Source organism: Schistocerca nitens, chromosome 3, assembly GCF_023898315.1.
Source record: "Schistocerca nitens isolate TAMUIC-IGC-003100 chromosome 3, iqSchNite1.1, whole genome shotgun sequence".
Classification (NCBI taxonomy): Eukaryota; Metazoa; Arthropoda; class Insecta; order Orthoptera; family Acrididae; genus Schistocerca; species Schistocerca nitens.
In genome coordinates this window covers 967,846,571-967,861,233 of record NC_064616.1, presented here as the reverse complement: position 1 = coordinate 967,861,233, position 14,663 = coordinate 967,846,571, and positions in this window count along the sequence as shown.

Below are 14,663 nucleotides of genomic sequence, written 5' to 3'. Positions count from 1 at the left end.
CATGTCACACAGTCTCATACGGAACCTACATCCGCTTGCTTTTATATACTGTGTATGATAAGATACTGTCATCCCCCTTCCCTTCTGTGTGAGAGGATGAATGATCAAATGTGTTTGTAGCTGCATGCTTGAGGGTAGCAGACAAGGCTGTCTGCTAGAGAACAGTAGGACCAACGTTGAAACAGGTAGCTACGGTTCCTAAAAGCAGAGAGGTTTCCATTCTTAGTATGGTCCGGTCCGTCCCCTGTCATGTTGGTATAGGAAGCTGCCCCTCTGGCGCCTTCCGTTGGTCTTTGTGAGCGACTCTCGGGAGCACGCTGGGTAGTTCTGGGGGAGTCTGGCAGCTGGAGAGTAAGCAGTGGGAGTCCAGTAGTAGCGCAGGGCAGTCCAGCAGTAGCAGTCTGGCGGTAGCGAGCGTCTGAAGTGGTAAGATCTCCGGCTAAGCGCGTGTCTGTTAAGTCCATAGGACAATGGATTTGTTAAGTTCAGCTTAACTGAGAATTTAATCATTTTATTTCGGGTTAGCTTTAAAATAGCTAAGGTTATCTTTAATTGCAGCGGAATGTGATTCTCGTGTCCAGTTCAGATTATTTGGCGGTAGTTGCTTTGTTACTACTTTGTGAGTAAAGTGGAACCACGTGTTGGTTAGTAACTCTAAGTAAGATCAATCTTAAATGCAAATGCTTGTGTGATTATAACGTATCGTCTTGAAAAGATTTTGAATATACCAACTTTTCTTTATGTTCAACCCACGTGGCGTGTACTTTGTGAGACCAGTACCACGTGCTTATATAACTGTTTGACCCATCAGGTTAATAGTAAGACGTTAGTAACCAGTTCGAGGTTTTTGTTTTGTAATTTGCTTTTTGATCTAATTTATTTTTATTATCTAAATTATTGCGGAGTTATACGCTTTCTGTAAACCAAGTTGACCACGTGAAGGGTAATTACAAGACGGACAGGATTGTGCTATGAAAGTAATCTCTTTGGGTAAAAAAAAAAAATTTGAATCTGTTTGTAGTGATTAACTTTCTCTTGCATGCGTTTCAATGTTCTTTGTGTGTTGTTTTATGAATGCAGTGTTGTATCCAGTCTCCCAATCTTGACTCCATATTTTATGTGTTCCGTAATATTCCAATCTCACAGTCTCACAATCGTAAATAAGGCACCAGCTCAGCTATAACTCACGTATAATATGCTGAAATTTCAATGAACAATCTTTAAAATAAATTTGCAAATATAAACTGATTTCTTTCTTATTATTTAAATTCTCCTTTTATATAGATATATTACCGGTTGTTGTATGACTGTAAAAGATTATAATCAATGATAGTCTGATTGGTAATATGGTAAACTTAGACTAGTTACCTGCTGAAACAGTGGGCCAGTAAACGCACGGTTAACCTCCCAAGAGAGCTCACAGTTTTAAACCGCTTTCATGGTCTAATTAGCACCCGATTTCAGCATACCAAATTCAAGTCACAATCTTACGCAATTCAGCAAAGCAAATTAGAGTTACAATCTTTCAAAACTCCTTTATATATCTTTCTCAACAAAATGAAGTATATCCAAGTTTTCTTCAGTTTCATTCCCTGTGTGTCCACGTTTGGCCATATAGGCAGCAAAAAGTGATTTATGTAAGTAAATTAAGCGGAGTGCGTCTATGTATTCTCTGTATGCCTAAACAGTATGGACTCTATAAAATTCGGTGCTTCCAAATAGTTCAGTTTATAAATGCCGAATTTGTGGTATGCTTCAGTTTCGATCATAATTTTAATTTTTATATCATTGGATAGAATGTGGTGTTACTACCAGAAATTCTCGCTACTATCTGATAGTACACCCTGGCCAGAAACAGCACTGGTGTGCGAAACTTGTGAACGAAAGTAACTTCCGTTTCATGTGTCACTGTAAAAGTAAGACAGAGAGAGAGAGAGAGAGAGACTGCTACGGTAAAGTGCAGAAAGTAACTGAAAGATATATGCAATGAAACGAACAGAAGTAACTCTTTAATTCAAAGACGCGGTTTATGATGCTCCCTCGGTCATCAAAAAATACGGCACATCGTCTTTAGTAGGGTGTGTCATCACCACGGACGACAGTGCATGCCCTGCAGCCACAATGGAAACAAAGTTCGTAAGTAGTTCTAGTGGTGGGGCGCTCCAGTCCTCCAGCAGCGCGGTTGACATCTGCTGAGTGGGATTTATGTCGAGGGAACAGGAAGGCCAATCTATTAACTGAATATTCTCTCGTACCGTCAACTCATGCACCTGAGGAGTTCGCAGGTGTAGCGCTTTCACAACAACGTTGACCAGGGAGGGTACCGTGCTGCAAGATTTGGAGGTCAGTACACACATGCAACATTATGACTCCCCAACCAAAATACTTGGACCAGCAGAAAGACGTCCCTGTGCGCATTACATGTTTCCATATGTCATCATATGAGGCTACGTAGTGCACAAAGGAAAGCTGGCAAACATGAACCCTTGTGTAGTTCAGGTGAAAGAATTGGAGCAAATGAGAAAACTCCTCCCTCTCTCACGCTTCGTCTGCTTCAGAGGATTTAGGATTGCGCACAGCTCTGCGATATAGACCGTAAATTAGCCTGAGGACACAGTCAGGGAAAGTCATTTCCGAATGAATCCCAATGTTTTGACCCACTGGAGTACACTGTAATTAAATTGTGGAGCTTATGTAAAACACTCCCAGAAAGGGATTTAAAAACTATACTTAGAGAGCGTGCTGTGTTTTTTATAATTCATCATATCTAAAAAAAATCTTGCCTTCCTAAGAAACCAAAACGATGAGTTGCTCCAACAAGGCGCAAGGGAACCAATATTTGCGACATCACCCTGTAAAAAAATAGCTCTTTGTACGAATCCCATAGGACCTCGCTCTAACATGATCACTAAAAAGTAGCTAAATGAGTAGGTGAGCAACGGTATGACGTATAAGTGACTGCGCTAGGAGCAGGTCTTACACACTTACCGTTGTATGTCTAGTTGCCACCTGATATTAAGTGGTGGTGCGCCAACCTCAATACAAATTATTGCAATAGGGTTGGTCTTACCCTCCATTGCGTCCAGACTGAAGCCTTCACTGCGAAATGCGTTCTTGTTCTTTGTTTTCAGCCTATCTCAAGCCACTGTTGGATACAATTCTCCTCGGTACACCACCATCGCCTTCCTTTCTGAGCCACCTGGTACCAGTGTGTTGCAGCTAGTAGCTTCTCTGTTGGAGTTTTCCAGTGGCTCTCTTGAGGATCTTCAAACAAGATACCTGAACAGAGGTATAGACTGCAACCACGGTCAAAGTGGGACTACATAAAAGCGCTAAAAAACTGGAGCATAGGTGTTCTGTCCGTATTCAGTGCCATTAAAATACTGAATGCTTCGAGAAAACGGGCTGTTAGGTATCACACATGTGGCACAAATCTTAGATTTTCATAAAATATAAGGCACAGGAAACTCAAAGTATCTTTTAAAGTTAAAATGATGACCATCATTTAAATTTCTGGAAGATTTAAGACATTTATTGAAACGTTAAAAAGAACACATACTGTTCTGTCAATAAATAATCTAAAACCAGTATCGTCCGACCATTTCTCTAGCCTCTTTCTGGGAGGTGGGAAGAAGAGGAGAAAACTGAAAAATCGTCTACGAATAGGGATATCTTACATGGCTCCTTACCATGAACGGAGTACAATTAATATCCATCAACAAGAGGGTCACACTTCAACAACTACCTTAAGGGACACCATTCCCCTGAATAAAACGATACGGTACTACCGACACTATTTCTAAAATACGTCGTTAAAACCCGAAATTCATAGCACTGAGATTCTTCGGCAAAATTTAAGTGAATACTGAAGTGACTGGCTAATTAGAAATGCATGTGGTTTATTTGTCGCCCTTGAGAAGAAACTCAAATCTACCGCAGTAGAAACTGAAGCTCCGTGTAAGACTGTTCGAGTGAGACTCGGTAATCGTGGTGTGTATAAACTTGTAATTGAATCCTCCTATCAACCACCACTCTCCCCATGAGATAAGCGAAAACTTTGCTAGTATGTAAATTACTAAATCACAACTACAATCATGACGGAAGAAATCAGTCATCCAACGCTCAATTACATTTTTGTTACTGGCGGACATAACAAGACATATACACCTACATCGATACTCGGCAATTTAGCTTGCAGTGCGTGGAGGAGTGTACCGTGTACCACTACTAGTGATATCCATTCATGTTCCACTAGCAATTAGTACGAGGGAAAACCGACTGTCTATATGCCTCCGTATGAGTCCAAATTTCTCCTATCTTATCTTCGTGGTCCTTACACGCAATGTGTGTTGGAGGCAACAGAATCGTTCTGCAGTTAGCTTCGAATGCCGGTTATCTAAATTTTCTCGATAGGGTTCTTCGAAAAGAACGTCTCCTTCAATCCAGATATTCACATTTGAGTCCCCGAAGTATCTCCGTAACACTTACGTGTCGTTGAAACCTATTGGTAACAAATCTAGTAGGCCGCCTCTGAACTGCTTCGATGTCTTTCTTTAGTACGACCTGGTACTATCCTAAGTCCCATAGTGCCATCGGCACAGGTCACGCTGATCTCTGATTGACCAACGCACTACTCGCCAATAACCGCCGCACAAGCTACCCACCTCGACCGAGCAAAGACTGTTTACATGACAGGCATCTACTGGGCACAGCTTATGGTAGTAAATCTGCTCACGACAGAGGGAACGCGGAATATAGCAAAAGCTAAAAGCTGACACATGACAAGCAACTTTCAGGGTTCTGTAACTCCGCTCTTCAGAAACATCATTACTGGAAACATCTGCGCAACATTAGTTTCTACGTAGGCTACACGTAATACGTAATTTTTTTATGAAGACCTATAATAGTATTTCGAGGATTGATATTATCGAACAGATCTAAGCGTTGGACTGTTTGTCGTTTTGGTGAACAATCAGATGTTTTCATTATTCTATATTAAGTTCTTCTCTTTGAACACTGTTTCTATCATATGATAATGGTTAAGAAAAGACCTACCGCAAAATTTATTATTATTGAATGTCTGAATATGTACCTTTTAGAATTGCATTTCTTGTCCTTAAGTCTACAATTTTTTTTACAATACAATCACTTCTAATCACACTCCTTCCTAGTTGGCTGAATGTGGGTGCTACATACAACGATATCGAGTGACTATTTTCTCATGATCATGACCATCAAGGGCACATTCTGGGTTTATAATAGGAGAAGGTTCGAGGAGGAGCTGTAAGAATTCACTGAAATTTAAACGTCTGGATAACAGGGATGTATATGTCGTCAGGCCCTTGGAAAATTTCTGCTATGACCAGCACCATATTTCGCATCTAGTCATGGTAGTCAGTAGGATATTCGGGCCCCGACTAAGCTTTTTTAGGTTCCTCCCAATGTTTTTTTTTTTAATTTTAAGCTTAGATTTTTCGTTAAAAATTTTTAATGCAAAATAATGAAACATCGCCTTTGTAAAGGAACTTTATCAATGCTCGCAGGTTACATAAATGTGATACTTGACAAAATTACACTTTCTTTTTGCCTCTTTCTGATGAAAACTCCTTCATAATCCTGATATAATCTAACGAGTGAACTATTTCTGGCTCCATTGTGATCACAGATGATTCAACAAACCGATTTTGCCCATTGTAATTCTCAGACAGTTATTAAATCTTACAAGAACGCTGGTTCACTGCTCTGCTGGGGCAACAGTAACAGCCAAAATGCAGAAAATCTGTAAGGCTACCATTACATTTGAAAATATGTTATTAAGATTAGACTTACAGTTAGCTTTCGAGAAGGTGCAGGGTGGAGAGTGGCAGAGGTCCTAAATTAACTCTTTGAATATTTTCTAAACAACTTTTTTTTTCTTTTAAATCTAGCTTATTAACTTTTACGCTTTACAAAGATGGCATTTTCTCTACGCACTCTGATAGTTTAGAAACGTCGAGGGGTATGTAGGTCCACAAGAAATCAAATGTGGCCACCATGTTGCCAATCGCATCATACATTACACTTAAGGTTCCTGCAAGTCAATTGAAACTTGTATTTTTGAAATTATGTAACTGACAATAGTCCGAAACACAGTTGTTAGAATGGGAATGGCATGTGAACGTGTATTTTATCTCGTCGCTTATGCGCTTTACCCTGTACTGAACTTCTCTAAACTGTCAATAACTTTAAACCAAACCAAAACTGCAAGAATTTACGTAACACAAAAACTGAATCTGACGCAACACTATTTATTTGAAATTGGCCCTGGTAATAAAACAGAACTTGATCAACTTGAAAATAATAGTCCCTGTGGTTAATGACTGCTACCCCTGAAATAATAAAATTTCGTACCTTTATCTGCGCAATGGTAACGCTCTTCTCACTGCTCTCTGCTAGTACTTTTAATTGTATATTTAGGAAACAGTTATTACGCAAGGCTGTTGCTTAGCATACATTTTAATTAAATGGAATATATCTGAGACAATAACTTCTTGAGAAAAATAGTTAATCAAAAATAACATGGATCCTACTTGAATCAGCGATCGCTGTTGAGCAGCGACGCTACTACACAATCGATACTACATTTGAGCATCTCTGGCTCAATATAATATTTTCTTATAAAACTTGAATTAATTTACCCTGTGTATACACCTTTCACTATCTGGAAAAATAGCCTCACGGGGTAGCCGCGTGGTCCGGTGCGCCTTGCCACGGTTCGCGCGGCTCCACCTGTCGGAAGTTCGAGTCCTCCCTCGGGCACTGGTGTGTGTGTTGTCCTTAGCGTAAGTAGGTTAAATAGTGTGTAAGCCTAGCGACCTATGACCTCACCATTTTTGTCCCATAGGAAATAACCACACATCTCCAAATCTAGAATAATTTTGAAAAAGGAATAGTTTAAAACTGTTCTCTTGGCACAAGTTTAAATCTTGGTTTTCTGTTTCATCTTTAGAGATTTTCCCTTGCCTTTCTGTTTCTGTATGCCGCGAATCATTACTTTCAAATCAGTTGATATTCCAATACGTTCGTCTACTTTGCACTTTCTGCGTAAATAGCATCCCAGTTATTTAAAAAATGTTCAAATATGTGTGAATGCCTAAGGGACCAAACTGCAGAGGTCATCGGTCCCTAGACTTACACACTACTTAAACTAACTTAACCTATCTTATACGAAGAACAACACACACACCCACGCCTGAGGGAGGACTGGAACCTCCGGCGGGAGCGGCCGCGCCATCCGTGACATGGCGCCACAAACCACGCGGCCATTCCGTGCGGCGTCCCAGTTATTTCTCAGAGTATTTTTTTCTTCCTTCCACTATACTCTTACCACTGCCGATTTCAACATCTATTGTGGCTTCTTGCTTGAAGCGCACTGTTACGTATGCCTATTGCAGGTAATACTTTGTACCGCTTTGAAGACATCGAGACACAGCGAAATGATTTCAAATACTTCCGAACGCCCTTTAGTTTGGTATGTCACTGCCCTTTTTAATCCTGCCAAATGGTTACCAAATGGATACACGGCATCTATCGGCGCATACCATCTCGTTTCTAATTGCCCGCGAAACGACGATCCAATACTTTCTTTTAAAGCATTTACCACATTCGTCGACTGGAATGGAAAAATTATATGCTTTCGGAACAATTACGGAAGAGGGACCACATCCGTGGAACTCCCCGCAGCATGGATTTAATAGATGAGCACAGGTAGAAGAAAAAAAAAAAACCGTGTGGAGTTGCTAGTCCTCCATCGGGCGCCTCCCCAGGTGGCGGATAGGGGAATGCCCACCAGATATGGAGGGTACCGGGGAAATAAAATACCCGGGGTGGACCAAAACTAGCAACTACTGCCTTGTAGTTTAGGTATTGGATTACCAAAGGCTAAAGGAAGAAAACCTTGAGCAAAAATTACCTGGTCCTCCAGGTTGGGGGTTAATGCGATGGGCCAACTCCCCATTCATTGGAAAAACCTCACTGGTTAAAAAGCCTATAAGATTACAGCAGGACAGATATAATAGGAGACGAAAAAGGCTAAGAAAACGGACTGTCTTAATTGGTGTATGGAATATACAAGGATTACAAAATAAAGTAGGAGAAGTGATTAAAGAAATGGAGGCTAGAAATCAAGATATTATTATACTCCCAGAAACTAAGAAAAAAGGACGAGGTATTGAAAGAATAGGATCATATACACATTTCTATAGTGGTGTCCCAAAAAATCAAAGAGCAAAACGGGGGATATCGATATTGATGAAAAACAAATTCAAAAGAATGGTCACAAACTGGGAACCTATTGATGAAAATCTGATTAAAATTAATATTGATATTCATGGATACAATATTACTATTATAGGAGTATATGGAATAAGCGAAGGTGAACCAATTTGTAAAAAGGATGATTTCTATGATAATTTAAATGGAATCATAGAGGATATCGGGAAAACCAGGGAGATTATTATTGCAGGGGATTTTAACAGTAGAACTGGAAGTAAAATTGGAAATAAAATTATAGGACCATTTGGAGAAAATGTTATAAATGATAATGGTAATAGACTTATTGATATCTGTGAAAAAAATTCATTGAAAATATTAAATGGCTTTTATCAACATAAAGAAATACATAAATACACATGGCATAAAGATACATTGAATCAAAAATCAATAATAGACTATATTATAATTAAACAGCAAACGAGGATAAAAATACATGACATAAGAGTATATAGAGGGGTAACTCTTAGCGATCATTATTTGGTAAATTCCAAATTTTTATTCCCCTTCAGAGGAAAAAGCACTGAAGAAAATCGAAATTGTCCTATAGAAAATATACAAACAGAAATCAAAATTCCTAAATATAATTTGAATAGTTTTGAGAATGAAAGCACAATATTTTTATACCAAAAGAGATTAGATGAAAAACTGGTAGAAACAGAGTTTGATAATACAGAAGATCAGTATCATTATATTGTAAATAAACTACATGAAGCCGCCAAGGAAGCTTTAGGAGAAACAGAAGAAACATGTACAAACCATCCATTATACTACTGGAATGAAGAAATTAAAAAGGAAGTGAAATTAAAGAAAGAAAAATATTTAAAATGGTTAAATACCAGAAATCTTCAAGATAAAATAGAGCTTAATGCACAACAAGCGAAAATCCGGAAAAAGGCTGCAGAAGCAAAAAACAAAGTTTGGGAACAGTCATGTCAAAAAATTGAATCCTATATTGGTGGTAAAAGAAACACAGAAGCATGGAAAACTATAAAAAATTTAAGAAGGAATTCGAAAGAAACAACACATATTAAATATATTACTCATGACTCTTGGGAAAAATATTTTAAAAGTTTATTAACAGAAAACAGGGAAGAATACTTGGGAAACCCTGAATATAATGAAATGATAGATCTACAAGCAGAGAATTACATCCGTTTGGAAATAGAGACAGTAAAAACTGCAATAAAATCTTTAAAGAATGGAAGGGCTACAGGCATTGGAGGTATTCCTGCAGAATTATTAAAATTAGGAACAAAGAAATTAATGGAATTGTTAAGAAACCTTTTCGAAAGATGTTTAAATGGGGAAGATGTCCCAAATGATTTGAAAGTAGGATATATTTCAGTGATACATAAAAAAGGAGCGAAAGATGAGTGTACAAATTATAGGGGAATAACAGTGACCAATACCTTCAGTAGATTATATGGAAGAATTATTAAATATTTGTTAGAACAAGAATACAAAGAAAAGGAGGCTGAAGAACAAGCAGGTTTTAGAGCTGGAAGATCAACAATTGATCATATCTTTTGCCTACAACAAATTATTGAAAAAAAAATGGTTCGGGCTCAACCTATACATTTAGTATTCATAGATATAGAAATAGCCTATGATAGTCTGTCTTTATCCAGTTTATGGAAAGCTTTAATATCAATAGGAATAAATCCAAGAATAATTAAAGCAATTCAAAATTTATATAAAAATTCTATTTCAAAAATAAAAATTGGTAAATATCTATCACATGGATTCCAAGTCACAAAAGGATTACGTCAAGGATGTAGCATCTCACCTACATTGTATAAAATATATACAGAAGTAAGTTTACAGAATTGGAAGAAAAAGCCGGCCGAAGTGGCCGTGCGGTTAAAGGCGCTGCAGTCTGGAACCGCAAGACCGCTACGGTCGCAGGTTCGAATCCTGCCTCGGGCATGGATGTTTGTGATGTCCTTCGGTTAGTTAGGTTTAACTAGTTCTACGTTCTAGGGGACTAATGACCTCAGCAGTTGAGTCCCATAGTGCTCAGAGCCATTTGAACCATTTGGAAGAAAAAATGTCACGCTATGGGAATACCAATAAATGATAGAACAATATACTCGTTACAATTTGCAGATGACCAACTGATTATAGCCCAAGACTATGAGGACATAGAGTATATGACCAGAAAATTGATTCAAGAATATAAAAAATCAGGTCTAAATGTAAACATGAATAAAACAAAGTACATGGTAATTGGTGGAGTGAATGGAGACTTAATATTAGAAGAAGGGATGGGAACAATAACAGCTACTGAGGAATATAAATATTTAGGAATATAAATATTTATTTGTTTTAAAGGTAATCGAAACTATTTAATTATGTAGTAATGCAGGAAATGAAGCCACAGTAATTTCAATCTGCCATCCTCTACAAATTTCCGTGGTGATCCCAATAGAACTTGAATATTGATTGTATCTATAATAGTTTAGGATTTACTATTGAAGTGAAATTCACGATTTTTCTAACAAAGACTTCAATGCTAAAATCTGAACCTTTCAGTCGATCTTAAAAATCGACATTTCATACAAAAGCGCATCATTAAATTAAGAAATGTTGTAAATATCAACTCTGTAACTTTATTTGTTTAAAAGAGGTAGTAAATTTAAATTATCAGCATTTTCAGTTGAGCTTCCGATCATCGTTTCTTCCACACAAAACACACTGAAAGATGACACCATAACAACGTATTGAATCATTAGGGGTAATAGAATATTTGTTGTAAAGTTTAGTGCATTATAGTTACTTTTGTTATTTATTTATTTATCAGGAAGCACATTGGAGCAAGCCTACTGGCCTTGACATCAAACTTAAGAAGAAAATTGCATTGGTTTTATGTAATTAATTTAACGTTCATTCTGAAGTAGATATCATTGTTACTTTATTTAGAACGCGAAAGTGATCAAGCTTTGATTATTCACATATGTTAAAATGTAAAATAGTGTAGAACAAGCTGTAGCCCATCAGATTGACGGCCTCAAGAAAGGGAACGGCCCTAGTCAGTTTAGCGAAGAAGTTCTGTGCGCGGGGAAATGCGGCCGGGGACGGGGTATAGTTCGGATTGAGACGCGAGAGCGGACAGTCGGTCTTTAGGCAAGTAGGAAGCGTTGTGTGGTATCGCGGGACTTAGTCTCTGAGTTGTGAGCAGCCGCGCGCCTGGTGTGAACTCTAACTTTGCGCGTAGATAAATTGTGTTTCGCGATGAGATTGTGAATGATCGAACTGTGTCAAATGGATATGCGCTCGGGTGTAACAGTAACTCTAAATACGACCAATTTCGCTATTAGTTTGCTTTCTGAATAAACGTTGTTCTAAATCGCAACTGTGTGGACTACATCATTTATGGGTCGTTAATTTAGTTCCCGTTGTTATTATTACAGTTATTATATTTTATGTTAACTTTGTATTTCGTAAACTTGCCATCAGTCAGACAATTTAACCAAAGGGTCAAAAGTGTCTAATTTAGGGAGTGTAATGCGACACCTGCTGTTGAACCGCTAGACGAGTTTGAGCCAAGACATTTCGACGAAGAGGAACCGCATGCGAGCCCCAACATCTTTGGGATGTTAGCTCGCAACTGGGGTTCGTCCGGCATATGAATTTGGAAAGTGTTAGTTGAGGGATAAGAATCCTGCAAAGTGTTGGAACAGGACTGGATTTTGGGAAGTGTTAGTTGCGGAATATGATGTCTGGAAAGCTAAGAATTGGAGTTGAATTCCGCAAAGTGTTTCCAAAAGTATTATCTGAACTTCGATAGGCAGGACCTCTCGCAAAAGTTAAATGTGAGATCCGTTCACGACTGAATATTAGGTTTCTTTAATAGTTGTGAAATTACAAATGTATGGTTGGTTCAAATGGGTCTGAGCACTATGGGACTCAACTGCTGTGGTCATAAGTCCCCTAGAACTTAGAACTACTTAAACCTAACTAACCTAAGGACAGCACACAACACCCAGCCATCACGAGGCAGAGAAAATCCCTGACCCCGCCGGGAATCGAACCCGGGAACCCGGGCGTGGGAAGCGAGAACGCTAGCGCACGACCACGAGATGCGGGCTACAATTGTAATTCTCACAGTTAATGATATTCTGTGACCCAGGTCCCAAGTTTGTGGCAGTTTAGGCAGTTAGCGTGGGGGCTCTTTGCTAGGAAATTTGCAACAGTTGTGTACACTGAGTTTTAGCAGTGGTTAGGAGTGATGAAAAAGTAACGCGGAAGAAGATGAATCACCTTACCACAACTGCCATAGACGGTATTCTTCTATAACACTGATTATCATTATTTCACTTACTTTCATCAACTGGAAAACTCAGAGAGACGGGCCAATACAGAGACTTACCAGCAACCGTTATTCCCGGGAACTATTCGCTACTGAAACAGGAAAAGGGGGAGGTGAAACAGGCACATGAAGTACCCTCCGCCACACACAGTGAGGTGGCCTGTGTAGCATAGCTGTAGATGGAGATGCAGAATGTAGTTTTATTACACAATATGCATGATTTATTACACTGCTAGTAACACAAACAAAACTATTCACTGTTAACGGCTATCAGTACGGCCTACACAATGTGATCAAAAGTATCCAGACACCCACAAAAACATGGGTTTTTCATATTAGGTGCATTGAGATGCCACGTACTACCAGGTACTCCATATCAGCGACCTCAGTAGTCATTAGCCATCGGAAGAGAGCAGAATGGGGCTCTACACGGAACTCACGGACTTCGAACGTAGTCAAGTGACAGGGTGTCCCTTGGGTCATACGTCTGTACGTGAAATTTCCACACTCCGAAAGATCCCTAGGTCCACTGTTTCCGACGTGATAGTGGAGTGGAAACGTGAAGGGACACGTACAGCTCAAAAGTGTACGGACCAACCTCGACTGTTGACTGACAGAGACCACCGACAGTTGAAGAGGGTCGTAATGTGTAGTAGGCAGACATCTATCCAGACCATCACACAGGAATTCCAAACTGCATCAGGATCCACTGCAAGTACTATGACAGTTAGGCGGGAGATGAGAAAACGTGGATTTTATGGCCGAGCGGCTGCTCATAAGCCACACATCATGCCGGTAAATGCCAAACGACGCTTCGCTTGGTGTAAGAGCGTAGACATTGGACGATTGAACAGTGAAAAAACTTTGTGTGGAGTCAAGTAAAATTCGGAGGCGGTAGTGTTATGGTGTGGTCGTGTTTTTCATTCAGGGGTCTTGCACCCCTTGTTTTTTAGAGTGGCACTATCACAGCACAGCCCTACATTGATGTTTTAAGCACCTTCTTTCTTCCCACTGTTGATGAGCCATTCGGGGATGGCGATTACACCTTTCAACACGATCGAGCACCTGTTCATAACGCACAGCCTGTGGCGGAGTGATTACACGTTAATAACATCGCCGCGAGTAGTAACCGTGCGGTTTGAGGCGTCATGTCACGGACTGAGCGGCCTCTCCCACCGGAGGTTCGAGTCCTTCCTCGTGCATGGCTGTGCGTGTTGTTCTTAGCATAAGTTAGCTTACTTTAGTTTAAGTAGTGTGTAAGTCTAGGGACCGATGACAGCAGTTATGTCCCTTAGCAATTCACACACATTGGAACATTTGATAACAATGTAATGGACTGGTCTGCACGGGGTTCCGGCCTGTATCCTATAGAACACCTTTGGGATGTTTTGGAACGCCGACTTGGCCGGCCGGAGTGGCCGTGCGGTTCTGGGCGCTGCAGTCTGGAACCGAGCGACCACTACGGTCGCAGATTCGAATCCTGCCTCGGGCATGGATGTGTGTGATGTCCTTAGGTACTTAGGTTTAAGTAGTTCTAAGTTCTAGGGGACTGATGACTTCAGCAGTTAAGTCCCATAGTGCTCAGAGCCATTTGGAGCCGGCCGCGGTGGGCTAGCGGTTCTAGGCGCTCAGTCCGGAACCGCGCGACTGCTACGGTCACAGGTTCGAATCCTGCCTCGGGCATGGATGTGTGTGATGTCCTTAGGTTTAAGTAGTTCTAAGTTCTAGGGGACTGATGACCACAGATGTTAAGTCCCATAGTGCTCAGAACCATTTTTGAGCCATTTGGAACGCCGACTTGGTGCTAGGCGTCACCGACCGGTACCGATACCGCTCCTCTGTACAGCAGCACTCCGTGAAGAATGATCTGCCATTCCTCAAGAAACCTTCCAGCATCTGCTTGAACGTATGCCTGTGAGAGTGGAAGCTGTCATCAAGGCTAAGGGTGTGCCAACACCATATTGAATTCCAGCATTATCAATGGAGGAAGCCACGAACTTGTAAGTCATTTTCAGTCAAGCGTGCGGATAATTTTGATCAC